This window comes from Mus musculus, chromosome 1 (assembly GCF_000001635.26).
Source record: "Mus musculus strain C57BL/6J chromosome 1, GRCm38.p6 C57BL/6J".
Lineage (NCBI taxonomy): Eukaryota > Metazoa > Chordata > Mammalia > Rodentia > Muridae > Mus > Mus musculus.
Window position 1 is genome coordinate 10,675,890 of NC_000067.6, and position 23,770 is coordinate 10,699,659.

General features: G+C 41.7%; 1 protein-coding gene and 1 pseudogene across 4 annotated transcripts in view; one reads left to right on the plus strand and one right to left on the minus strand.

Annotated features, from left to right (window-relative positions):
- Cpa6 (carboxypeptidase A6) overlaps window positions 1-23,770 on the minus strand; it is a 424,263-nt gene that overhangs the window by 380,099 nt on the left and 20,394 nt on the right. The gene's annotated exons all lie outside the window — the stretch shown is intronic.
- On the plus strand, window positions 18,526-19,725 carry Gm15603 (annotated as a pseudogene).

A 23,770-nucleotide genomic window follows, 5' to 3' on the forward strand; every position in this document is an offset into this window, starting at 1 on the left:
TAGAATACCCAAGATACAAGATACAATTTGCAAAACACATGAAACTTAAGAAGAACGAAGACCAAAGTGTGGACACTTTGCCCCTTCTTAGAATTGGGAACAGAACACCCATGGAAGGAGATACAGAAACAAAGTTTGGAGCTGAGACAAAAGGATGGACCATATAGAGACTGCCATATCCAGGGATCCATCCCATAATCAGCCTCCAAACACTGACACCATTGCATACACTAGCAAGATTTTGCTGAAAGGACCCTGATATAGCTATCTCTCATGAGGCTATGCCGGGGCCTAGCAAACACAGAAGTGGATGCTCACAGTCAGCTATTGGATGGAACACAGGGCCCCCAATGGAGGAGCTAGAGAAAGTACCCAAGGAGCTAAAGGGAACTGCAACCCTATAGGTGGAACAACAATATGAACTAACCAGTACCTCAGAGCTCTTGTCTCTAGCTGCATATGTATCAGAAGATGGCCTAGTCAGCCATCAGTGGAAAGAGAGGCCCATTGGTCTTGCAAACTTTATATGCCTCAATACAGGGGAATGCCAGGGCCAAGAAGTGGGAGTGGGTGGGTAGGGGAGTGGGGGGGCGGTATGGGCGACTTTTGGGATAGCATTGGAAATGTAAATGAAGAAAATACCTAATTAAAATTAAAAAAAAAAGAAATCTATTTATACAAGCTAAATGTGCTAGTGTATTCTCACAATAAACTCAGGAGGCTGAGGCATAAGGGTTGCGAGTTCAAGACCAGAATGGGCCACATAGATGACAACTATTTAAAGTATATACTCACAAACACACACACACACACACACACACACACACACACACAAACACACAAGATCTACACCATTCCAGGAGATAAATGATATTCTGATTTTGCAACTAAAGAGACAGTTTCAGTATACTGTGTAAATAGCTTGTGTCATTTGAATGATGGTTATTAAGTAAACATATGCTTATCACAGCCTAATGGGATCCTAAATGACAATATCATAAACATCAGTTGCCCACTCTATTGGGTCCTGCAAACGTAAACCTTTTATTGTACACAGATTCTTAGAACACACTCTTTCAATTTGTCAAAGTCTAAGATTGAACTCAAAGACCCGAAAGTGATTTATTATTTAATATCTGCCTAAGTAGGTAGTGATGAATGCCTTCCCTTTTGGTCATATCTGTGTAGATGGAGATTTTTCATACCTTATGTCATGCACATAAAAATAACTTGCTATAAAAGTGCAGTGATCCAGGTCTGCAATCTAAATTTTTTATTTCTTAGGAGAGAGTTGGGGTTCAGCACATTTTAGCTGTCCCTGGTGATTGCCATCCAGGGGACTATACACAGCAGCACATCACTCACACATATCACATCTAGGTCTCCGTCGTTCACATGTATCAATCACATCTAGGCCTTGAGATCCTTGGTTTCTAGAAAACCCAGTGATCTTCTGGTTCTGGACTCCCTGGTGTCCTTTCTGAGATGTTAATATGTGTTACAAAACCATGGTTTTGCTCACATAAGCTTAGACACACACTCTGAGAAGCATTCCTTGTACTCATTTAATACTTGGTACCAGTATTAGTGTAAATCAACATGCTTGCCTCTACACTGTATCTAAAATGGGTAGTCCAGCATTTTTAAATTTTACTGTCTGTATCATGGACAAAACTCTATCTGAGTGGATTTGTGAATTTCTGAAGACAGGCATGTATTTTATGAATTCTTTGTTTCATAAAGGAAACACCAGATAAATGCTACCTGCCTAGGAAAGGAAAAGGTAGCCACCCAATCTATTTTAACTAACAGATGACATGACAAAATTACTTGGCAAAAGCAAAATATGATACCTCAAATGTTTAATTCTACATTCTAATCTAATATATATCTGTGGTCTAAACACAGATTTATGTAAGACTCTAGATGCAACCATATAATAGACCAGAAACTTTTTCATGCCACCTATATAGTGGCATGTGAGTAGTATAAATGTCTATGGAGTAGAAAGAAGGGGGCATGGTATGTATCACATGCCATATTGCCAAAATGAATTTTCTTTAATGTTATATAATCATGCTCTGGGCACTTGTGCTTGAAAATATGGTTAAGGAGAAAACCAGAAAAATAAATCATGTGTATACATAATATAAAGCCCAAGTATTCTTGTATTCAAAAAGGAAAGTGAGATTTACATCCTTGACTACAACATATTAACTTTGAAGATTTTTCACACCCTCTCAAATTGTATGAAAAAGTTTGCGTGGCTTTTCCTGTTCAGAACACAGGTGTTCGAGATTCATCAGAATCAGAAGGGATCCTAACACAAGTATCAGTCTTGGGTGTAAATATTATATTTGGTTCATAGACTTATGAGGTTTATAAAAAAACAATGTTTTTCTTATGAAGTTCTCCAAACAACATTTTTGAAAGTCTACTTTCAATTCTCCAATGAACCTTTTATTTACAGACCTGAAGCTGGGATGTCTTTGCCAGTCTCTGGAGCCAGATGTCTATATATTTTCCTCAAGTACCTTACTGAATAACCAAGGTTAGAGATGAATGGCACACACATTCTTTGATAACTTCCAGGCAGTTAATAAACTTTGAAAGAACCACTACTCTCCAGCAATTGACTCCAAACTGTATTTGCTCAGCTAATGTAAGGCATTGTTCTTAATCAATACAACCACTTTTCCTAGCAATCCCTGGGTGATATTTCTCTGAACAGTAACATAAAACGGCTTTGCAGCTGTCTGGTTTATAAGAGACTTGAGTTGTGATGTATACTGTAATTTTTCTTATGCCTTAAAAGACATATGGATCATTAGAGCCTGAATTCCAAGGCTCTAATGAATGATTGGGGAAGTTGGAAGCACTTTCCCCCTAAGGATAATTTTTTTATAGCAAGGGTCATCTGTCTCCCTTTTTCCTTTCAACAACTTTGGTTGAGGTTTGCAGAAAGTAAATTTCAACTAGACACATTGACAGGAGAACATGTGAAATTTTTGCCTTAGGGCAGTTATATTTTATATTTTGTTTTCTGAGAAAAAAAATACCTAAGAATTAATGACTTTATGTTGGTATTTCCAATAGCTTCATGCTGATGTTCAAGCAAAATGCTGACTCTTAATTTGGGGTTTTCGATGACTAATTCATACTCTGTGTCTTAGTCAGGGTTTTCATTGCTCTGAATACACACCATGACCAAGACAACTCTTATAAAGGATAACATTTAATTAGGGCTGGCTTACAGGTTCTAAGGTTCAGCCCATTATCATCACGGCAGGAAGCATGGCAGCATCCAGGCTCTGGAGAAGCTGAGAGTTCTACATTTTGTTCTGAAGGCAAACAGGAGAAGACTGCTTCCTCAGGCAAAGCCCACGCTCACAGTGGCACACTTCTTCCAAAAAGGTCACAGCTACTCCAAGAAGACCACACCTCCTAATAGTGCCACTCCCTGGGGCAAGCATATTCAACCCACCAAACCATGTGACCTCCCTTTGCAAGAAACAGATAACGATAGACAGCTGGGCAGATGCAGAAGCTCCTCAGTGTACAGCAGGGATGCATCCTGACAGAGCCATCAAATACTGTAAGCTGAAACTTCTTTTATTTTAAATGACTATATCACACATCGAGACTTGGCACATATTATGTTGGGGGGGGGGGTTAGTTATTCATCCCCTTTGCAGTGGCTGAGTCCTGAGAGCTGAGGGTTGGTTAGAGCTACCAACACCCAAAATCACAGAAGAGCAGTTTACACAGCATGCTAGCCTGGACAGTGGTCGAACTTCAAGTTACTATTTTTGTCAATGGCCTATGGCCATGTCATTGGATAGTTAAGAGGTTGTAAGTTGAACCGTTTCCAAGTGTGTGTGTGGTTGTCTGCATGCACATTCTCTGATTATCAACTACAATTATTTCTGTCACATATCATTGATGCTGATACGGTTACTGCTTTATCCAGTATAACCTCAGATGGAGCATAGCATTATGTAGAGTAGGAAGTTAGAAACTAGAGAAATTCATTCACTTGACCCTTCTTTACATAGTTATCAAAGGCTGGCTTTGTGCTGATTATGAAAATACAACAGGAAGCTCAGGTGTAATTCACTGCTGGAAGTTGATGGCTTTAGTTTTAAGCTCTTATAGATCAAATTATCTATCTATTTTTTAGTGCATGTATGTGTGTATGGGGGGGGGGGCGCATGAGTAGCAAATGTAGGCTCTACAGTCCACAGGAGCTGGAGGACCACTGTGGATGTTGGTCTTCACTTTTGAGCTTATCTGGGGCTTTTTGTTGTTTTCTTCTGCCCCCATTAGGGTAGCTGGCAGCAGGTGTCATGTGGTTCTCCTGTCTCTGTCTACTGCCTTGTCATAGGAGTGGTGGGATTGCAGACTTATATAACCTTGCTTGGTTTTAAGGTTCTGAGCATCTAGACTCAAGCTCTCAGGCCTGTGATGTAAGTGCCTTACTTCCTGAGCCATCTTCCCAGAAATTAAGCTATAAAATATTGTTGAACAGAAGTTGCATCATTTTATAATCTTGTGCATTCATAAAGCACTTGGTTCAATATATAACAAATAGGTAAATGTAATATTAAAATCTGGGCTGAGAGTGGTGCTATCATCTCGGAGGTAGAGGCAGGAGATTCACTGCAAGCTCAAGGCCAACCTGCTCTATCTCAAGTTGCTGGCAGGCAGTGTATATAATGGTCAGACCTTGTCTCATAAAATCAGTAAAAGTTAAAACATTTCAATCTGAATTTTTATTACCATCATTTCTTAGCTTTAAAGAAATACATATTTCATGGATAGGATATAGTGTGGCCAGTCAGAGAATGTATCTTAGAGTCATAAACAACAAGAGAGTGCAAATATCCTCTACAACCACTATTGCTTCACAAAAATGTTCTAGTCTGGTGATTATGTGATGATATCTCTTTGATAAATGGCATTTGACCTAACCACTGCACTCCCTGGCACCAACATAGCAGGGAACTAATGGGAGTTCTGAGCAGAGGTTCCAATGCCTTCTATAGCAGCAGAATGCAAAGGCTTTGAAAGGTTTTCCCCCACAGACCCAAACTACAGCTTAGGAATGTGTGTGAGACTGTGGTAAGGACCACATTTAGAAGTGGTCAGCGAGAGAAGGCTGGTTTATGAGCTCTTCCTGGAAGAACTGTACTCTATTCAGAGTGTGGAATGTTCCCACTTCTGCCTTGGAAGACTACAAAGGTAAAATCTGGCTCTGTAGTCGCTCACAGTTCCGTGGCTCCCAATCTTTTCCTCCACCTAAAAACTCTTCTGATTTTCCTTAAGCCTCAGGTTTGGACTGTCATCTCTGCATTGCTCAGACTGTGGGTACACACCAAACAGTGCTTATGTGTTTTCTGTAAGGATGACACTGTCACTGCACTGAGTTTAGATAACATCTCAGTGACTTATTCAAGACGATTATATCCAGTGGATACTTGTCATGAAGACACAAGAACCATCTTAATATAAAGCAAAGCCTTCACGGTCCCGTGTCACTTCAGCAGGGAAAAAGAACAAAGGTATATTTAAACAACTGGAATGAGTGATAAGTACCCCAGGGAATTTATTTCCGGAATGAAAGGGTTTATTTTCAAGATTAGTTTTCTATCTTCAAAACATATGAATCATCTTATATGAATTCTTAGTTGTCATTGGCCATGATTGCTATTCAATAAATTTAAAGCCATTCTCTGATGGCAGGTATGCGTTTGGAGGCCTGTCCACAGAGCTCCCAACCTCAGGGCTGAGTGCCAAGGGTCTGGTTTGTGTTCCCTGAAATGGTCCCTGTCCTTAAGTGACTGAAACATGAACAGACAGAAACTAGATTCTTTCTGCTTGAAGTCCCAGATTGGAACTGAGATACAGAGAAACTGCAAGGAAATTTTAGAACAGAGATCAAGAGGAAACACCATCCTGCCCCTAAGTCTTAAGAGCCTGGCCCGAATCCCTGCGCCTGCTTACCCGTTTACTCTAGAGCTGCTGGAATTGGTCTCGGTTACTTAAAAACAATAGGTCCATATCAAATACACAATTCAAATGTTAATTTGCTAGAAAACCTAGACTATCTGGTAAACAGCACAGAAAAGATCAGACTCATTAAGGGATTTCTTTAAAGCCCGTGAAACTGGCAGATTGACACAGTACTCATTTCCAGGACCACAGGCTGTACGAGTGGAACCCTGATCTGGCTAATGATCCGAGACACACCAATCCAGTCTGAGTAGTGGACTTCTATGTTCCTTTTGTCCATCTGTATCAGTTCACTGAAAGCCCATGAAGATTTCTGATTGGCATTGGTGAGGAGTGTCTCCAACGGCAGTGTGTTTGTATGCATGGATAGAATAGACACACTTGAAAGATAACTGCTCACATCTCATAAACCACTCTTAGGAAGGGATTTAAAGGTCATGCTAGAAAACAGGGGATTAAGAATGGGGAGCCTATGATGAGCCACTCAGCTGCCTGTTTTGATATCAGGCAGGAAGTAGTGATTAGTGTTAGGGCAGTCTGGTGCCACCATCATTCATATCAATAGCCTGGTTATTCCAAAAAACACCTGTGGTCAGATTCACAGTTCTGTCTTAGATATTGGAATCAAAACCACCAGATACTGGCCTCAGATCCACATAAGCATTAGAATTTTTACCCCTACTCCACTTTGCTACTAACAGCCCCTTTGGCTTAGTAAATCTGCAGGGACCCATACTGAGATATTCATGTTTGTACCACACAGCTAAACTGTTGCAGGCACTGCTAAGCTACAGGGTGACATTTTATAGCCAAAGGGCATAGGGTATGGGCTGTAGGCCCCTGAAATCTTGCCAGGGCTGGAAACAGTACATTTAACCTCCTGGGTCTATAGCCTCATGTTATGGACTGTCTGGAAGCATCAGGAGAGCCATCAGAATGATTTATAAGCACAGATTGTATCCTTGGGAGTGGCCCCTCACTGCCAGCTATATTGGGAAGGTAATAACAGAGAATTTTTTTTATCAGAAATGGAAGTCAACATATCATGTCATCAGTACAGCTCTGATGTAAATGCAAAGTTCAGAGACACTAAGACTATATTTCAGTCTCCCACTGTGTAGGACAGCATCTTACTCAAGAGCAGCAAAATAAAGATGCTCTAAGAACAACCTCTCACATTAATTGAGATCGTGAGTACCCAGGAAAGGATGCAAATTCCTTCTAGAAGCTCAGAAAAGGATCCTATGTTTGGACGCTTGGACAAAGAGTCAGGATACTGAGAAAGCCTTCTGCTTCAAGTGTAAACTCATTTGAGAGGTCTGCTCCTTTCTCAGAGATACCTAGGTCTTCAAAGCCATACAGATCATTTCAATCATCCAAAAGCACACAGAGTTCTGTCTCAGTTAAGGAAAAGAGCATAAACGGAGAGCGGCTGGCTTAGAGAGTGATTTTGGACCACATAGCAAAGGTGTAACACATGAATCATTTCAATTGCATGGCTAAGTTATCCTCGTTTCAGATTTTAGGCTGTTCTAACAACCACTTATCTCATCAGTTCAGCTCCTAGGTTGTGCTTTTTTAAAGCATAGTAGAAAACTTTTCTATGCTTCTCTACAATTTAAGCTTGGTGGGACCTGTCATAGGCAGACTCTCATACCTTAAGTAGATATAAGTGGCCTAGGTTCTTTAGAGTCAGCCTGGGGAAAGTTCACACATGGTTTAAGTCACCAAATTCAATCATGGGAACTTGACTTTATGAAACTTTCTGAAGTTCTGCCCTGTCTCCTAATGACTTCATTTTTTTCCTTTTTTTCCTTTCTCTCTCTCTCTCTCTCTCTCTCTCTCTCTCTCTCTCTCTTCTTTCTTTCTTTCTTTCTTTCTTTCTTTCTTTCTTTCTTTCTTTCTTTCTTTCCTTCCTTCCTTCCTTCCTTCCTTCCTTCCTTCCTTCCTTTCTTTCTTTCTTTCTTTCTTTCTTTCTTTCTTTCTTTCTTTCTTTCTTTCTTTCTTTCTTTTTCTTCCTTCCTTCCTTCCTTTCCTTCGTTTCCTTCCTTTCCTTTCCTTCCCTTCTCCTTCCTTCCTTCCTTCCTTCCTTCCTTCCTTCCTTCCTCTCTTTCTCTCTTTCTCTCTTTCTCTCTTTCTCTCTTTCTCTCTTTCTTATCATTATTCTGATAATGCTGGGGAACTCTAGTCATCATTTAACTTTATGAATCCTTTTTTTTGTACTTGTTTTGCTTTTTTATTAGATGTTTTCTTTATTTACATTTTAAATGTTATCCCCTTTCCTGTTTTCCCCTCTGAAAATCCCCTATCCCCTCCCCCTTCCCCCTGCTCACCAACCCACCCACTCCTGCTTCCCTGTCATGGCATTCCGCTACACTGGGGCATCGAGCCTTCTCAGGGTCAAGGACCTCTCCTCCCATTGATGTCCAACAAGGCCATCCTCTGCTACAGATGCATCTGGGGACAAGGGTCCCTCCATGTGTACTCTTTTGTTGGTAGCTTAGTCCCTGGAAGCTCTAGGGTACTGGTTAGTTCATACTGTTGTTCCTCCTATGGTGCTGCAAGCTCCTTTGGTCCTTTTTCTAGCTCCTCCATTGGGGACCTTGTGCTCAGTCCAATGATTGGCTGAGAGCATCCATCTCTGTATTTGTCAGGCACTGGCAGAGCCTTTCAGGAGACAGCTATATCAGGCTCCTGTCAAGCACTTGTTGGCATCCACAGTAGTGTCTGGGTTTAGTGACTGTATATGAGATGGATCCCCAGGTGGGACAGTCTCTGGATGGCCTTTCTTAACTCCAAGAGAAGAGTAGTTTTTGAAGCTTATGAATAGTGGAAAGCTACTTTAGTTTTCTAAATTTAATTAATTGCTGTGTACATTCCTGATTCTTAATTGCATTTAGTTGCTGTTTATTCTTTGCTGTTCTTCCTCTGGAGAGGAACTAGCTGCAACATAGATGTGCCAGAAACTATTACAAAAGCATGCTACAAGTCAAACTCAACCCTAGTTTTATGGAGTTCCAAATTCAAATAACTAATATCAGAACTAATATATAGATATTGTTTAAAATCTCAAGGCTAAAAATCTTGCCCAGAAATGAAACTTTGCATCAAAATATTCAAACTATCTTTAAATTTGAATTTTCACAATAATAATGGTTATTTTATACAAAAAAAAATCACACAGAAAGTGATGGTATACCAGTTAGCCATGATTTGATCACTGTCTGCCTCTGTTCTAAAGACACACAGGATGGAGGGTGCCAGAAACTGGGGGTAATTGAAACAGGAACTTATTCCTATGTGTGCAAGGTGTGAGGTGGCAGGCTAGACTCATGAGCTGATGATGCTTGGATAGTCATAATTTTCCAAAGAACAGAGGGATCTTTGGTATCCAAATCCTAATCCTAGCTCAACCTAATTCTGCCTTTATTTTGTAGCACTGTTGTTTATTTGACTGGCTAAAGCACAGCTCTCAGAATGGACTGACTAGAAACAGACTTTAGAAGCAGAGGAGCCCTAATATTCAATTCCAGGCATGGTGGCTGAATACTCCCTGTACTCTAGCGCTGCTGGGATCTTTTCTGTCCATGATGACTCCATGTGCTTGTTAAAGCCCTGTCTAAATCAAATGACTGAAGGGTTGAGGGGGGAGGGGAAGGACTCCTTTTCCAGATTAAATCCTCTTTAAGTTACCAAAAATGGAACCTGGCAACTGACCTCTCTTAAATTCTTGTGACCACTCCTGCAAGCCTGCTGTTTCTTCAAGTACCAGTAGCAACTCCTGAGTCTCTCATACTTCTGACTACTACTTATAATCAGAGATTTTATGACACCTTCCTCAGGTTTAGTTATTTGCTAGAATAGTTCAAGGCTCAGGAAGTGACATTATAAAACATTCAATTTAGGATGGGTGAGATAGAAAAACAAAAAACCAAAAAAACCAACCAACCAACCAACAAACAAAACAAAACAAAACAAAACAAAACAAAACAAAACAAAGGACGGGTCATTGGAGGGTAGGTGGGGATTGCAGAACTTCTATGACCTTGTGCAACCTCTGAGTTCCTCTAGGTGCTCCCTGACCTGGAAGCTCTCCAGCCACTTAGGAGTTCCTATGGAAACTCCATTATGTAGGCATGGTCCCATTGATGATGAACTCAACCTCTAGCTTATGTGCTCCCCCTGAAGGTCAACAACCAGGGACTGGGATGGAAAGCTGCCTCAACTTGGTAGCTAAGAGAACTTACTGCTGCAGAAGATTCATTTGGTTCTCAGTGTCCACGTGGCAGATCACCACTGACTGTAACTCCATTCCTTTTTCTGGCCTTTGCAGGCACCTGAGGTACTTTTCTATTGCCATGAAGAGATACTATGACCAAGACAACTTTTAGAAGAAAGAGTTTAAAAGGGCTTGGTGTGCCAGAGGGAAAGGCTGTTTCACATTAGGGCAGGGAGCAGACAGATGCTTGGTGCAGTAGCTAGGAACACACATCTGATCTTCTAGCAAGAGGTGGGGTTGGGGGTGGGGTGGGTGGTGGATGTGCTGAGAATTGCCTAAGAATTAGAAACCTCAAAGCCTGACACCGGTAACATACCTCATCCAAGGCCCTGCCTCCTAATTCTTCCCAAATAGTTTCATCAACTGGGGACCAAGGATTCAAATATGTGAGTATATGGAGCCATGTTCATTCAAACCACCATACATGTTGTTCATGTAAATTCATACAGGCAAGTACACACACACATGCACGCGCACACACACACACCTTAAGAAACAACGAACTAGGGGATCTGTTCTGGTCAGGACCACCCAAGCCATCTTTCTTCTAAGCCCAGTGGAGGCCGCTAAGGGCTTCAGAGTGCTCTCCACACCGCAGGACCTCGGGATCACCTCAGGATCACTGGTGAGTGGAACGCAACATCAGCTCTAAAGAATCACAAGGGTCTTGTGCCTGCAGGAACAGGGACAAAGGAACCCTGCCAGACCAGAGGCTGGGATCCATTCAGGTTGGGGCCAGCCTGACATCTTCTGCGTGAACCCGGCTGAGGGCTTCTAGGGCAACAAAGGACTCTCCACGCCGCAGGACCCCTAGCACACCCAGGACCTACTGATCACCTGAGAGCACTTGGGCGATAGAATCAAGAGAGCTTCTTGGTCATCGTCCAGTCGGGCCTTCATCCTCAGCCAGGAGGCAGAGCTGAGACCCAGACCCCTAGGCACATTTCTTGCCAGAGAAGAAGATCAGAGTTCCAGATTGCGGGACACCTGCCCCGAAAGAGGAGAGCTTGCCTGCAGAGAGTGCTCTGACCACTGAAACTCAGGAGAGAGTTGGACTCCCAAGACTGCTGACAGAGGCTAAAAGAATCACAGGAGGATCAAATTCAAACCAGAGACAGCTTGAACTTTAACACCAGAGATTTCCAGATGGTGAAAGGTAAGTGTAAGGATATTACTAACAGAAACCAAGAACAGTGGGTGTCATCAGAACCCAGTACAACCACCACAACAAGTCCTGGATACCCCAACACACCTGAAATGCAAGACACGGAATTAAAATCATATCTCATGATAATGGTAGAAGATCTTAAGAAGGGCATTAATAACTCACTTAAAGAAATTCAGGAGAACACTGTTAAACAGGTAGAAGCCCTTAAAGAGGAAGCACAAAAACTCCTCAAGGAATTACAGGAGAATACTGCTGAACAGGTAGAAGCCCTTAAAGAGGAAACACAAAAATCCCTCAAAGAAATACAGGAGAACACTGCTGAATAGGTAGAAGTCCTTAAAGAACTACAGGCAAACACTGCTAAACAGGTAAAAGAAAAACAAAAAGCCCTTAAAGAATTACAAGAAAACACAACCAAACAGGCAATGGACTTGAACAAAACCATCCAAGATCTAAAAATGGAAGTAGAAAAAATGAAGAAAACCCAAAAGGAGACAACTCTGGAGATAGAAACCCTAGGAAAGAAATCAGAAACCATAGATGTGAGCATCAGAAACAGAATACAAAAGATGGAAGAGAGAATCTCACGTGCAGAAGATTCCATAGAGAACATGGACACAACAATCAAAGAAAATGCAAAATTCAAAAAGATCCTAACTCAAAACATCAAGGAAATCCAGGACACAATGAGAAGACCAAACCTATGGATAATAGGAGTAGATGAGAATGAAGATTTTCATCTTAAAGAGCCAGCAAATATCTTCAACAAAAGTATAGAAGAAAACTTCCCAAACCTAAAGAAAGAGATACCCATGAACATACAAGAAGCCTAAAGAACTCCAAATAGACTGGAACAGAAAAGAAATTCCTCCCAACACATAATAATCAGAACAACAAATGCACTAAAGACAGAATATTAAAATCAGTAAGGGAAAAAGGTCAAGTAACATATAAAGGCAAGCCTATTGGAATTACTCCAGGCTTCTCACCAGAGACTATGAAAGCCAGAAGATCCTGGACAGATGTTATACAGACACTAAGAGAACACAAATGCCAGTCCAGGCTACTATACTCAGCCAAACTCTCAATTAACATAGATGGAGAAACCAAAGTATTCCACGACAAAACCAAATTCACACAATATCTTCCCACGAATCTAGTCCTTCAAAGAATAATAAGAGAGGAAAAAAAATACAAGGACAGAAGCCACATCCTAGAAAAAGCAAGAAAGTAATCCTTCAACAACCTAAAAGAAGAGAGTCACAAGAACAGAATGCCAACTCTAACAACAAAAATCATAGGAAGCAACAATTACTTTTCCTTAATATCTCTTAATATCAGTGGACTCAATTCCCCAATAAAAAGACATAGACTAACAGACTGGCTACACAAACAGGACCCAACATTTTGCTGCTTACAGGAAACCCATCTCAGGGGAAAAGACAGACACTACCTCAGAGTGAAAGGCTGGAAAACAATTTTCCAAGCAAATGGTCTGAAGAAACAAGCTGGAGTAGCCATTCTAATATCGGATAAAATTGACTTCCAACCCAAAGTTACCAAAAAAGACAAGGAGGGACACTTCATACTCATCAAAGGTAAAATCCTCCAAGAGGAAGTCTCAATTCTGAATATCTACGCTCCAAATTCAAGGGCAGCCACATTCATTAAAGACACTTTAGTAAAGCTCAAAGCACACATTGAACGTCACACAATAATAGTGGGAGACTTCAACACCCAACACTCACCAATGGACAGATCCTGGAAACAGAAACTAAACAGAGACACATGGACACTAACAGGAGTTATGAAACAAATGGATTTAACAGATATCTACAGAACATCTTATCCTAAAACGAAAGGATATACCTTCTTCTCAGCACCTCATGGTACCTCCTCCAAAACTGACCATAAAATTGGTCACAAAACAGGCCTCAACAGATACAAAAATATTGAAATTATCCCATGCATCCTATTAGATCACCGTGGACTAAGGCTGATCTTCAATAAAGCATAAATAATAGAAAGCCAACATTCACGTGGAAACTGAACAACACTCTTCTCAATGATACCTTGGTCAAGGAAGAAATAAAGAAAGAAAGTAAATACTTTTTAGAGTTTAATGAAAATGAAGCCACAACATACCCAATCTTATGGGATACAATGAAAACAGTCCTAAGAATAAAACTCATAGCCTGAGTGCCTCCAAAAAGAAACTAGAGAGAGCATACACTAGCAGTCTGACACCATACCTAGAAGCTCTAGAGGGAACGGAAGCAAATTCACCCAAGAGGAGTAGACAGCAGGAAATAATCAAACTTAGGGCTGAAATCAACCAAGTGGAAACAAAAAGAACTATTCAAAGAATCAAACAAACCAGGAACTGGTTCTTTGAGAAAATCAACAAGACACATAAACTCTTAGCCAGACTAACTAGAGGGCACAGGAACAGTATCCTAATTAACAAAATCAGAACAGAAAAAGGAGACATAACAACAGATCCTGAGGAAATCCAAAACACTATCAGATTCTACTACAAAAGGATATACTCAACAATACTGGAAAACCTGGATCAAATGGACAATTTCCTAAACAGATATCAGGTACTAAAGTTAAATCAGGATCAGATTAACGATCTTAAAAGTCCCATCTCCCCGCCCTCCCCCCCCCAAAAAAAAAGCAGTCATTAATAGTCTCCCAACCAAAAAAAGCCCAGGACCAGATGGGTTTAGTGCAGAGTTCTATCAGACCTTCAAAGAAGACCTAATTCCAACTGTACTCAAACTATTCCACAAAATAGAAACAGAAGGTACTCTACCCAATTCATTCTATGAAGTCACAATTACTCTGATACCTTAACCACACAACGATCCAACAAAGAAAGAGAACTTCAGACCAAGTTCTCTTATGAATATCAATGCAAAAATACTCAATAAAATCCTCGCAAACTGAATTCAAGAAAACATCAAAATGATCATCCATCATGACCAAGTAGGTTTCATCCCAGGGATGCAGGGATGGTTTAATATATGGAAATCCATCAATGTAATCCACTATATAAACAAACTCAAAGACAAAAACCACATGATCATCTTGTTAGATGCTCAGAAATCATTTGACAAAATCCAACACCCATTCAAGATAAAAGTCATGGAAAGATCAGAAATTCAAGGCCCATTCCTAAACATAATAAAAGCAATATACAGCAACCAGTAGCCAACATCAAACTAAATGGAGACAAACGAAGCAATCCCAATAATATCAGGAAGTAGACAAGGCTGTCCACTTTCTCCCTACCTATTCAATATAGTACTTGAAGTACTAGCTAGAGCAATTCGACAATAAAAGGACATCAAGGGGATACAAATTGGAAAGGAAGAAATCAAAATATCACTGTTTGCAGATGATATGACAGTATATATGTGCCCCTAAAAATTCCACCACAGAACTCCTAAACCTGATAAACAGCTTCAGTACAGTAGCTGGATATAAAATTAACTCAAACAAATCAGTGGCCTTTCTCTACACAAAGGATAAACAGGATGAGAAAGAAATTAGGGAAACAACACCCTTCACAATCGTCACAAGTAATATAAAATACCTTGGTGTGACTCTAACTAAGGAAACAAAAGATCTGTATGACAATAACTTCAAGTCTCTGAAGAAAGAAATTGAAGTAGATCTCAGAAGATGGAAAGATCTCCCATGCTCATGGATTGGCAGGCTTAATATAGTAAAAATTGCTATCTTGCTTAAAGCAATCTGCAAATTCAATGCAATCCCCATCAAAATTCCATCTCAATTCTTCACTGAATTAGAAAGGGCAATTTGCAAATTCATCTGGAATAACAAAAAACCTAGGATAGCAAAAACTATTCTCAACAATAAAAGTACCTTTGGGGGAATCACCATGCCTAAACTCAAGCTGTACTACAGAGAAATTGTGATTAAAAACTGCATGGTACTGGTACAGCGACAGACAAGAAGATCAGTGGAATAGAGTTGAAGACTCAGATATGAACCCACATACCTATGGTCTCTTGATCTTTGACAAAGGAGCTAAAACTATCCAGTGGACAAAAGGCAGCATTTTCAACAAATGGTGCAGGCACAACTGGCAGTTATCATTTGGAAGAATGAGAATTGATCCATTCTTATCTCCTTGTACAAAGCTCAAGTCTAAGTGGATCAAAGAACTCCACAAAAAACCGGAGACACTGAAATTTATAGAGGCGAAAGTGGGGAAAAGCCTAGAAGATATGGGGACAGGGGAAAAATTCCTAAACATAACAGCAATGGCCTGTGTTGTAAGATCAAGAGTCGACAAATGGGTCCTCATAAAATTGCAAAGTTTCTGTAGCGCAAAAGATACTGTCAATAAGACAAAAAGGCCACCAACAGATTGGGAAAGAATTTCTACTAATCCTAAATCTGACAGGGGGCTAATATCCAATATATACAAGGATCTCAAGAAGCTGAACTCCAGAAATTCAAATAACTCCATTAAAAAATGGTGTACAGAGCTAAACAAAGAATTCTCAACTGAGGAATACCAAAGGGCTGAGAAGCAATTGAAAAAAATGTTCAACATCCTTAATTATCAGGGAAATACAAATCAAAACAACCCTGAGAGTCCATCTCACACCAGTCAGAATGGCTAAGATCAAAAATTCAGGTGACAGCAGATGCTGGTGAGGATGTGGAAAAAGAGGAACACTCCTTCATTGCAAGCTGGTACAACCACTCTGGAAATCAGTCTGGCAGTTCCTCAGAAAACTGGACATAGTACTACAGCTAGATCCAGCAATACCTCTCCCTGGGAATATACCCAGAAGATCATCCAACTTGTAACAAGGACACATGCTTCACTATGTTCATAGCAGCCCTATTTATAATAGCCAGAAGCTGGAAAGAACCCAGATGTCCCTCAACAGAGGAATGGATACAGAAAATGTGGTACATTTACACAATGGAGTACTACTCAGCTATTAAATACAATGAATTTATGAAATTCTTGTGCAAATGGATGTTTCTGGAGGATATAATCCTGAGTGAGGTAACCCAACCACAAAAGGAGTCACTTGATATGCACTCACTGATAAGTGGATATTAGTCCAGAAACCTAGAGTACCCAAGATACAATTTCAAAACACAAGAAAATCAAGAAGGAAGACCAACGTGTGGATACTTCATTCCTCCCTAGAATACGGAATAAAATATTCATGGAATGAGTTGCAGAGACAAAGTTTGGAGCTAAGATGAAAGGATGGACCATCCATAGACTGCCCCACCCGGGGATCCAACCCATAATCAGCCACCAAATGCAGACACTATTGCATATTCCAGCAAGATTTTGCTGAAGAGATCTTGGTATAGCTGTCTTGTGTGAGGCTTTGCCAGTACCTGGCAAATACAGAATTGGATGCTCACAGTCATCTATAAGATGGAACTCAGGGCCCTCAATGGAGAGGCTAGAGAAAGCACCCAGGGGGCTGAAGGGGTCTGCAACCCTATAGGTGGAACAACAATATGAACTAACCAGTACCCCCAGAGCTCGTGTCTCTAGCTGCTTATGTAGCAGAAGATGGCCTAGTCCGCCATCATTGGGAAGAGAGGCCCCTTGGTCTAGCAAACTTTATATGCCCCAGGACAGGGGAAAGCCAGGGCCAAGAAGTGGGAGTGAGTGGGTTGGGGAGCAGAGCAGGGGGAGGGTATAGGGGACTTTTTGGGATAGCATTTGAAATGTAAATGAAGAAAATATCTAATAAAAAAATGAGGAGAAAAAAAAAAGAAACAAAGAACTAGGGGTAAAGACCAAAATACCTATGTATTATATGGTACCAACTAAAATTAGAAAGCATTGTGATTACAACTAGCCAGAGGCCAAGCTATGGATTTCTTTCCCTCACAATAGAGGTAATGTTGGGGATTGCTAGATACCTGTGTCGTCATTCATCAGCCTTGCTCCTTCATAAGACAGATGCAGGGGTGGCGTCCTGGAGAAAAGGGGCAGAAAAGCAGGCTACATTGCAGCAAGAACTCAGCACTCCCTGCCTTGTGGGTGATTTGCAAGAGAACTCTGAGGAGCTTTACTCCCTGTCCTCTGCATTTACATAGGGGATCCCTTCCCCTTCTGAAGGCTCTCATCTGCCACAGGGTTTGTTCTTGTAGAAAACTAGGTCTACCCTACACTGTGATTAACAGGAAGGGGTGTGTGAGTCTCTCTCTCTGTGTGTGTGTGTGTGTGGTATATGGGTGTGTTTCGTGTGCTTGGTGAGTGTGCTTGCCTGTGTAGAAGCTAGAGATCAACTTTGAGTTTCACCCTATTTTTTAACATGCTATGTCTTCCTGAACCTGTAGCTTGTAGTTTCACATAGACTAGCTGGTCAGAGAACCCTCAGTAAGCTAGCAAGCCCTTGAGATCTGTGTGTTTCTGCCTACCAGTGCTGAGATCATAGGCACATCTGGTTTTAGGAGGGTGCTGGGGACCTGAACTCAGGTCCTAACGCTTCTGCAGCGAGAACACTGCCACTGTCCCCCTCCCCAGCTCCCAAGGAAGATGTTACTGGAAAATTTTAACAGATTTCCATTTGCCACTTTCCTAGAGTATTTCGGCCACATCCCCACATCCTGTACCAGCTGTGTTTAGCTCCATAGTTAAACAGAACAGTAAGTGCACTTAGGAGCAAGCCAAGCCAAGTTGACTTAATCAAATGCTTGATTACATACACATGTAAAAACACCTGGCCATTTCACCAAAACAAACAATGGAAAATGTCCTCTGCCACACAACTACAAACACCTTTATGGGCATAGACAGAGAGACACAATACAATAGTGACACAATAGTTTAGTTTATGAATTTGTACTCTGTGGTAACGCTGTCTCCTGTAGTCAGAAACACCATTCCTGTCCAATTGCAAACATCTGTTTTTCTTATCTGACATATGGAATCTTTAGGCCTTTAGAGGCTTTATAAAGAAGTGGATGCTAAAGAAAGAGAACAGATGATTAATTCCTAGGAAGGGTGCATGTTTTGTTCTAGTGATTGGACTCTAGCGATGCAATGGGGTAAAAAGAGAAAACATTACCTTGAAGACTTTTGGAAGAATGAGCCATTTTCCCAGCTTGCTCATCACAATATCTGAAAAAGCCAACACCTGCATACAAAGGCATCAGCCAAGAAAGTGACCCAGTGACACGCAGCCAAGACAAATCTCCGCAGAGAGTAAGAAGTACATCTCTTGGGTGCTGGTGCTATTGCTGAGAAGGAGAAGAAATTCAGCAATAAAGTGGAAAAGATCTCAGAGATCAGGTCAGTAAAGAAAAAATATCTGTTCTTTTTACCCCTTTCTTCCTGGAAACATCTCTAGCCTTTGAGGAAGGAAACTAGGAAAAACAGCCTGCAAATCTAGAGAACTGCAAGGACTTTGAAGCGGAACTAACCGAGGTTGGATGTAATTTCGTGATGTGTGTTTTCATTCCAGATTACACAGATGAGTGAAGGGAGCAGCTGAGCTGGAGGAAAGGGAGAGTGGGAATTAGTGCCACGGAACACAGAGGAGACAGACCCGGCTGGGCACTGTTGGCATCTTTAAGATTGCTAGAAGTCTCCCCCATTTTCATGCTTACTGTTTTATCCCCAAACACAAATGCAACAATCACGTGCCTCTTATCAAAGACTAAAGTGCTTCAAAAGCATCACATTAAAAATGAAAGTTCGGTTTGTGGCAGCAGAGCTGCGAGTGCGAGGCTGGGGCGGCCTCCCAGCACCATATCGCTGAACACTTTGGACGACCTGCAGTGAGCTGCGGCACCAGGTCTTGATCAACCAGTTCATGCAGGCCACAGGCGCAGCAATTGCTGCAAGCAGCACACTGGCAGTTCGAGACTGCCCTAAGCGCGTTCTTTCAAGAAAGCAACATTCTCAACAGTCACCGCCACCCGCAGATGATGTGTACCTCCAGCAGCACCCCTGCTACACCACTCATCTTCCCTGATGTGCTGGCCACGTTCTCCAAGCTTCGAACCTCTAAGGAACTGCAGAGCAGCAGCAGCAGCCCCAGGGCAGCTGTGGCCTGCAAACTCCCTGCAAACTTCAGCCCCTTCTGGGCCACATCCCCACCCAATCACTAGGTGCCCTGGATCCCGCCCTCTTCCCCCAACACCTTCCATCTCAACTGCCCACAGCCCACGTGCCCCCGCACCCAGCATCACAGGGCGCGCCCCTCAGAAAGCCATGGCCATCCTGGATGGCCAGAGATGAGACTGAACGCCCACTAGACTGGAGCCAGGGGCAGTCCAGGGTTGTGGGGACACAGAAGAGGGCTGGGAGGGGGGAACGCAAGAGGGCGGGGGGGGGCGTCTTCAAGATCGCAATGGAAGATTTTATAAGAGAATTTTTGTGGGTTGGGGGGGGGGGCAGTAAACGTCCTGAGCCACTTGGGCTCTTCAGGAGTTTCTCTTCAGGAAAGCCCCCCTTCATTCATATGTTCATATATATATATATATAAATTTATTATATATGAATATATATATGTAAATTTAGCTAATGTTTGTGAGAGTGGGGCCTGCACACATGTTCCTGTCAGAGGCAAGGCTCACAGACCTTGCCAGCACCTCTTTCTCTGCCTAACTGAGGGGAACAAAAGCATGTTCATAGATGGAGCAAGCATGCAGCCGGGTGGCTGTGCTGCTCTGTGAGAAGGCATGCCAGCCATCAGGAATCTCCACTGCCAAAGGAGGTGGTCCCAGCAGGGTCCTCAGAATCATGGACTTTTCTACCCCATTACCGGTTGTCTTAGTCAGGGCTTCTATTCCTGCACAAACATCATGACCAAGAAGCAGTTGGGAAGGAAAGGGTTTATTCAGCTTACACTTTCATACTGCTGTTCATCACTGAGGAAGTCAGGACTGGAACTCAAGCAGGTCAGGAAGCAGGAGCTGATGCAGAAGCCATGGAGGGATGTTCTTTACTGGCTTCCTTCCTCTGGCTTGCTCAGCCTGCTCTCTTATAGAACCCAAGACTGCCAGCCCAGAGATGGTCCCAACCACAAGGGGCCTTTTCCCCTTGATCACTAATTGAGAAAATACCCCACAGCTGGATCTCATGGAGGCATTTCCTCAACTGAAGCTGCTTTCTCTGTGATAACCCCAGCCTGTGTCAAGTTGACACACAAAACCAGCCAGTACACTGGTAGACAAGTTTCATCTCTGCTGGTGCTGGCCTCTTGTTGATTCTGAAACTTGTCACTCTGTCACCAGCTAGGTGTGAAGACTTGGCTGCCCTCTGATGAGTGGATACTTACTGCCCCATCCCTGTTCTGACTGTCCGACAGGTTCCCAGTCTCTGTGTGTGTCCAGGGCCAGAGGACCACCACTCAGGAGAGACTGCCTTTGGATTGAGTTCCCAACTTAAAATCATAGCACCAGGGTGCAATTTTAATTAAAACCTTAAAAACGTTTCTAACAAAAGAAAGAGAGAGAGAGAGAGAGAGAGAGAGAGAGAGAGAGAGAGAGAAGAAAAGAAGAAAAAGAAAGTTCTCCATTATCCCACTCCCAAAATGTGTCCATTGTCGTCCACGTGGTAGTACATCTTGATGCTTTAATAACTTAATTATGTTGGGTTGGATATATACTAAGCAATGGTAGTTCATCAGTGTGGTAGACTGAATATTGACCTGTAAGCTTGTAAATATTAGATTAGTAAAGATGTAATAAAAAATTGAAGATGGAATTATTTTGAGGGTTATGTACTGCAAGCCTTATGCATGCTAAGCAAATAATGTCTGCCACTGAGCTAAGCCCCAAAGTCTTCCCTGAAGATTCCTAGACTAACCTGGAGCTACCCCCAAATTTCCTTCTAGTAGGCAGCTAACCTAGAGTGTACATGCACTGCAAAGCGCACGTACAACCCAGAGGCAGATGGAGGTGGAACACACAAAGCACTGTGATCACTGAGAAGAACTGGGGGTGAGGTGACAATGCTCTGATGGTCCCCAGATCTGGAAGGCATGGGGACAGCTGGTTCCCTGAAGAGTTCTGCAGGTGTATGGTCCTTTGGATGTACTGACGGAGACCTGGTTGGAGCACTGTTTGTAGAAGCAGATTTTAGGCAATGAACTCCTTAGTGGCTGAATCCATAACAGTGAAAGGCAGGAACATGCAGTGTTCATTCTAGTCTTTTGCCTTCCAAGGAGCTACATTCACATTGTGTCAACACAACATAATTAAGTTATTAAAGCATCGAGATTTACCATGTGGATAACAACGGACACCTTTTGGGAGTGGGACGATGGGGAACTTTCATTCTTAATGTGATACTTTTGAAGCATTTTAGTCTTTGATAAGAGGCACGTGATTGTTGTTTTTGTGTTTGGGGATAAAACAATAAGCATGAAAGTGGAGGAGACTTCTAGCAGTCTTAAAAGAGCCTAGGCCCACCATTTTCTAAAAGGGTTAACAACCTCTTAAAGGCCTTTCAATTAAATAAAAATATTTAAATCCAAATTATGTCTGGTTCACATAATTCTATTTATGTACCTATGAAGAAACTTGTGTAAAGGCTTTAAAGCATAATTATCTTTTTCATTGATGTTTGAGAAGTTAAAGAAATTATTATCCTCAAAAAGGAATTCACAACATCTTCTAGATATTACTTAAAACACCGAATTTGCCAAATCTGAGGAACACTTGCTAAGCCTACCTGTTGACTCATTCACCTGGATGTAAGGCAGGGGTTTAGGGCCCAGTGTGGTGAGTGATACACATATACACACATACATTCATACATACACAAACACACACACACACACACACACACATATATATATACATACACACATATACACTCATGTATCTGTCACAGAGTTTATTAAAAGTCATTTTATGAGACTGCAAAGTCAGAAACCTTGCTATGTGTCTACTTTCTACATCATTATAAGTACTGATTATCTTTCTCTATCTCCAAGTTTCCTTTTCAGAGATGCTCATTATCCAAACAGAAGTAGTTGAGGGTAAAAGTCACTCAAATATCAAGCCATTTGATACTTAAATAGAGGTGAAGTGAGGAAGCTTGGTCCAGCTGTCATCCTCTTTTCCTATTTTAATTCTTGGCAAGTTGGAAAGAGAATCTTGAAGACAACAGGATTATCTCCAAGTCTAATCAAAACAATAAACCTTTTTGGGCATTTATTGTTTATGAAGTCCCATGTAACCGAAAAAAAAGTGAGCTTCATAGTTAAAGGGCTGATGATGAAGAATTGGGCAAGCAAGGTTGTAGGAGAGGGGTGCCTTTATGGGCATATTTAGCCAACAATAGGGATGGAGCTGTAGAGGGAGGGGTAGGAGAGTAGGAACAATTCAGAGAGGAAGGCAGAATGCAGAATTGTGTCCTGAGTGAGTATGGATGAAGTGAATGAGTGTGAGCATGTCATGGCATACACTAACTAACTGGACAGGCATTTGCCTTTTGAAACTTTTAACTAGCACACAAAACTTTACTATTTATGGAGGAGTTTGTGATAATTTGATCCATGTATATAATGCATAATGATCAGAACAGGGCCGTTAGAATTTTTATCTCCCAAACAGCTGTTATTTCTTTGTAGTCTGAATATTACTTTGGGTTCCTTGAAAAAGACAAACGCTGTGATCTCTAGTGTTTTGAAGTGGAAAACAACGGCAACAGGAGAGTTAAGATGGGAAAGGAAAGAGTTGCAGAGAATCAGCTTGATCAGTACCTTGGAAGTCTGACAAATGAATTTGGATTTGATTTTTGAGATGTCACAGAACTCCAAAGCATTTGCATGTCAGAAGAGTGTAATGTCCAGCACTTTAGGAGGGCTAATCTGGTATTGATGTGCCTAGTGAACTAAAGCAGAGGCAAAGAAAGGGATTATGGTGATAGAGGCATAAAATAAGAGAGAAAGAGAGACGGGAGTTTGAAAAGAGCAATGAGACTTGAGTTGCTAAACCAAGACAAATGAAGGAGGTTTGGATATGCTAGGTGACTGGGTTCCTTTAAATGGGATGAGGATAGGGAAACACAGCAGAAAATTTATGTAAAGGATAAGGGGTGAGCCATTTTAGAGAAGTTGGCATACAGGCTCCACATACAGATGTCCAGCAGCCAACTTCATATGGGACAGAAGTTAAGGGAAGGAGCCAGGACTGGAAATGAAAGCTCATATATCATATCAAGGTCATCTTATCATAGGTAGCAGCCAGAGCCATGATAATGATTGGTCTCTCAGATAGAGCCCAGGGCTTATAGCTGCAGAGATACATACTAAGCACCAGGTGGGGGTGAG